Source organism: Bison bison, unplaced genomic scaffold (assembly GCF_000754665.1).
Source record: "Bison bison bison isolate TAMUID 2011002044 unplaced genomic scaffold, Bison_UMD1.0 scf7180017864037, whole genome shotgun sequence".
NCBI lineage: Eukaryota > Metazoa > Chordata > Mammalia > Artiodactyla > Bovidae > Bison > Bison bison.
Window position 1 is genome coordinate 3,024,735 of NW_011494609.1, and position 5,170 is coordinate 3,029,904.

Sequence of the window (5,170 nt, forward strand, 5' to 3'; positions counted from 1 at the left end):
GGCCCCATGAAAGTGAAAGTCGCTCAGTCGTGTCTGACTCTTTGCAACCCCATGGACTATACAGTTCATGGAATTCTCCAGGCCAGAATACTGGAGTGGGTAGCCTTCCCCTTCTTCAGAGGATCTTTCCAGCCTAGGGATCCAACCAAGGTCTCCTGCACTGCAGGCAGATCTTTACCAGCTGAGTCACAAGGGAAGCCCAAGAATACTGGAGTGGGTAGCCTATCCCTTCTCCAGTGGCTCTTCCCAACCCAGGAATCGAACTGAGGCCTGGCCCCATGAAATGAGTGCAAATGGGGGTGCTGCAGGAATGCAGAGATGGGATCCTTGTTCATCCACGCCTCTCCCATTCCTGCTGTATCTGACAGCATGAGAGAAGAAGTCTTTGCATGGTATGAGTCATATTCTTTGAGCCAAAGGATTGACACAGAGCAGGTGAGTTGCAGGTAGTAGCCCTGGGAAGGTAGAAAATGTCCTGATGAGGTGCGATGCTGTCTGTGGGCACGGCTCCGTGTACCCAGCAGTAGATCCTTGTGCCCAAGTTGTATTATGGTACTGGAGCAGAAGGCACTGCATGATTTGGACTGAGGAGGTATATTCCTCAGGCCAGGGAACACACTTTCATGCTCAGAGTAGAGGTTTGATACAGAACTGGGACAGGAAATGAAACTGGTTGTGTCAAACGTTGGCTTACAGACATTTGTGAGCTTATGCCCACAATCAGCATGATGGGAGCCTTGGAAGAAGCCCCCAGATGGATTCCTCTCTCCTCTGGGGAAGTAGGGGTGTGGAGGATGCCAGGGTGACTCTACACTCTTCCCTACTTCATTTCAACCTTCGTTTTTCTGGCTATACTATAGTTCTGGGACCCATTTGCAATTTATGATCTGGAAGTCAGGGGATAACTGGTAAGCAAGAAAGTTAACTATAAACTTTTTTTTGGTCAGAATTCTGAAGGGCCCGATGAAATGGACTGTGTCTTCACCTATCTGGCCAATTTGGAGGAAGAGCAACTGCAGCTGTATTGTCTAGTCAGCAGCTTAAACAGTCCACCAGTCTGGGCCTGTGTAACCCGACTTGTGTGATGGGGGTGGACTAAGGGGAGGCACTTGTTAGGCGAGTATTGTGAGGGCAGTCAGCATGAGCAGTGACGGAACTCACCATCCCTCTGAAGGATGAGAAAGTACGGGTAAAAGGCGATGACATGTGGGGAGGAGGGGGAATGGAACTGAGGATGTTTAAATGGGTTATGCAATAAGAGAAATCAATATGACTCTGAGAGCAGGAGGTGATAGCCTCTTTTAGCTCACTTATCCCAGATGCCTGATAGAGTGAAGGAACCTGCAGTCAAGGTCACTCCTGCTTTAGGACCTGCCAAAGTCAAGCATGGATGTAAGAGTTGGACTATAAAGAAAGCTGAGCGCCAAAGAATTGATGCTTTTAAACTGTGGTGTTTGAGAAGACGCTTGAGAGTCCCTTGGACTGCAAGGAGATCCAGCCAGTCCATCCAAAGGAAATCAGTCCTGAATATTCATTGGAAGGACTGATGCTGAAGCTGAAACTCCAATACTTTGGCCACCTGATGCGAAGAGCTGATTCATCTGGAAAGACCCTGATGCTGGGAAAGATTGAGGGCAGGAGGTGAAGGGGACGACAGAGGGTGAGATGGTTGGCTGGCATCTCCGACTCAATGGACATGGGTTTGGGTAAACTCTGGGAGGTGGTGATGGACAGGGAGGCCTGGAGAGCTGTGGTCCATGGGGTCTCAAAGAGTCAGACACGACTGAGCGACTGAACTGAACTGAAGGTACAAGTAGCAGTTGATCAAGGCGAGAATCAAGTTAGTATCAATAAGGTGGATGAACCTAGAGCCTACTGTACAGACTGAAGTAAGTCAGAAAGGGAAAGATGAATACTGTGTATTAAGGCAGGTGTATGGAAAGTAGAAAGATGGTACTGATGAGCCTATTTGCAGGGTAGCAGTGGAGACGCAGACGCAGAGAACTCACTTGTGCACACAGTGGGGGAAGGAGAGGGTGGGAGGCACTGAGAGAGGACCACGGAAACACACACGTTGCCACATGCAAGATACGGAGCCAGGGGGAATCTGCTGTGTGACTCAGGGAGATCAACCCAGTGCTCTGCGACAACCTAGAGGGGTGGATGGGGTGGGAGGTGGAGAGGTTCAGGAGGGAGGGGACGTAGGTATCCCTGTGGCTGATTCACGTTGATGTATGGCAGAAACCAGCACAATACTGCAAAGCGACCATCTTCCGATAAAAGCTGAAAACAAATTAGTATCAGTGGAAACACATGAAAATGGAAGTAGTGGCTTTAGAAGCTGGAATATCTGTTGCTCTCAACTACTCAAACCCCAGTCTGGCTGCCCCCGATGAGAGATGTTATTTCTGTACTCTTTCTGTATCTGTTAAATAAAATCTAGGCTAAACTTAGATGCTCGATGATCCTTTGGATGTAAGGGAGTCTTAGTGAAGGTCCAGAGGGTGTTCTCTATAAGTAAAGGGCTCAGCTTGGCCAGAGGAAGCTTCAGCCCTATTCCAGGACATCTGGGAGGTAATAGTGAAGCCTGAACGTCCTTGCCTGAGAAGACTGTCCTCAATTACTTGTTCGAGGGTCAGGTTACCTAATCCGTGTTCGCGTGTGAGTATGGTGGGGGCCTCGGCCTAGCTGGTATCAGCTGGACCGCTGGATGGGCTGGAGAGCAGGGCCCGCCACGAGGGCAGTGGGCCATTCCTGCGTGACCACCCCTCACCAAGAACCCTGGACATCAAGGCTGGGTCGAGCCCGCTGCTTGGTAATGCCCCTTGTGTCTGACACAGGCTGTTTGGGGGAGAAATGCGTGGTGCCTCCAGGATCTGCAGGGAGACGTCAAGTCCCAGCTCCATACTGGGCTTCTTAGACCCTGGTCTATAAGACCTTTGACCACTGCTGAACTGAGCTACTGTTCACTTTTCCAATATCATGTCCTTTTGAATATCATAGCTTTTTGTCGAGTCCTTGGTCCTTACAGTGAATTATTGAACTTGAGGATGGTCTGGGAACTTCCTGAACCTTAAAGACCAAAGTATGTATACTTGGTTTAGCATCTAGAAACCTGTATTGGTAATACACCATGTCAGTGCCATAGGAAGAAACACTCTGCTGGCAGGAAGCAGAAAAGTCTTCAGGGGTCTAATGAATGTGGTAGGATGAGCACCACAAACCCAAATCAGGTCACTCTGAGAGGGGCACGGGAGAGAGAAGGTCTGGGAAAGACTCCTGAGAGGACACCCCCTGTGATGGGCATGGAGCACGTGGAGGGCCTCTTGGAGGAGACCTTTGAACTAAGATGGGAAAGAGAAGAAAGAGCCAAATGTGCAAAGTGCAGATGGACAGCACCAACGACTCGGGCCGGGTGTAGAGGGACCAGTGGCCACAGGGCATCCTGCTGAGTGACCACACAGGTGGAAGTCAGTGCAGCTGAGAAGGATGAGACCAGATGCAGGTGGGCTGAGATCTTGCCAGAAACCCTGCAGTTTGGGCTCAATTGGACTCACCTCAGCTTTTTATCAGAGGCAAGAGCTCTGTGCACACAGCTCGGGTACCAAGGACGTTTGTTTTCATGGTCACTTCTGCCTGAATTGCAATCGGTGTGGGATATCAACTTTTAGGATAGAAAAATAGGGCTAATAAACAAAGCCATATGCTAAAAATGGCTACTTGATACACTATTTTTTCGGTCAAATCTGTTTTCGTCTAGTAATGTTTGGTGTTAGTGAACGGTATTGCACCAATGGGTGTTTTGCGGTTTGATAGAAGACTCTTGAGAGTCCCTTGGACTGCAAGGAGACCCAACCAGTCCATTCTAAAGGAGATCAGTCTTGGGTGTTCATTGGAAGGACTGATGCTAAAGCTGAAACTCCAATACTTTGGCCACCTCATGAAAGAGTCTGATGCTGGGGGTATTTGGGGCAGGAGGACAAGGGGACGACAGAGGATGAGATGCCTGGATGGCATCACCGACTAGCTGGACATGAGTTTGAGTAACTCGGGGAGTTGGTGATGGACAGGGAGGCCTGGCGTGCTACAATTCATGGGTTTGCAAAGAGTCGGACACGACTGAGTGACTGAACTGAACGGAACTGAACGCTATATACTTACAAAAGATGGCATCATCAGGGGAGGCTGAGTGAAAGAAGCCCATGTGACCTCCTGTGTACCACTCTGCAATTTTATTTTATTATTGTTTTTTTTTCACTCTGCAATTTTAAATTGGTTTCAGAAGTTAAAAATTAACCCAACTCATCCAAAGTTCAGTGAAATCAACACTGTGAAAATCTGGGCGCTGTCCTGTACCCTGGTCAAAGCTTTTGTAAAGCCTTCTTGCTGGAAAAGCTTGTAATCTCGGAGGACTTGCTCTCCCTGTGACCTCTGCCCTGTGCTCCATCCCTAGGGAGAGGGTAATAGATCCCACGGCGGAGGTTCAGGCAATAGCCCCGCCCCGCCCCATCTGGCTCCCCTCACAGTGGCTGTAACCCCCCAGCTCCCACTCACTTAAGCTGGAAGGCGATGGCTGCATTGTTGACCAGGAGCACGTCGAGGCCCCCGTACTCCTTTCGCAGGAAGTCGCGCAGGGCCCGGATGCTCTGCAGGTAATCAATGTCCAGCTGCTGCACAGCCGCCTGACTCCCATCTTGTCCCGCGCCATGAGCACTACATTCCCCAGGAACCGCCGACACGGGTCATGCACGATGGCAAAACCGAGGCCCTTGTTGGCCTCAGTGACCAGCGCCACGCGGGTGGAGGACGACATGGCCTGTGGACAGGGCCCTTTGGATTAGAGTTGACAAGGCTGGAGACAGATGGGGTGGTGCGGCGTGGGACGTGGAGACGTGCCACAGTCCAGAAGGCAAAGAACTGTGTCCTGGGATACAGTGCAGTGATTACTTCAGAAGGAGGAGGCCCTGCCTTCTTTCTGCTTAAGGAGGGATCAAATGTTCCGTAAGGTTAATAAACACCACTCCTGGTTCCACATCTTTCCTTGTGCTGTATCCTGAGCCAAAAAAGAGGACACAGCCCTCTTTTCCTTTAAACTTTTTATTTTATATTGGAGGACAGGGCTTTCCTGGTGGCTGGGACAGTAAAGAATCTGCCTGCAATGGGGGGAGAC

The 5,170-nt window shown here is 50.0% G+C and overlaps 1 pseudogene; it reads right to left on the reverse strand.

The window, feature by feature from the left end:
• The window catches only part of LOC104984992, a 32,293-nt pseudogene extending 27,343 nt beyond the window's left edge, over positions 1-4,950 (reverse strand).
• Positions 4,951-5,170: the final 220 nt, after the last annotated feature.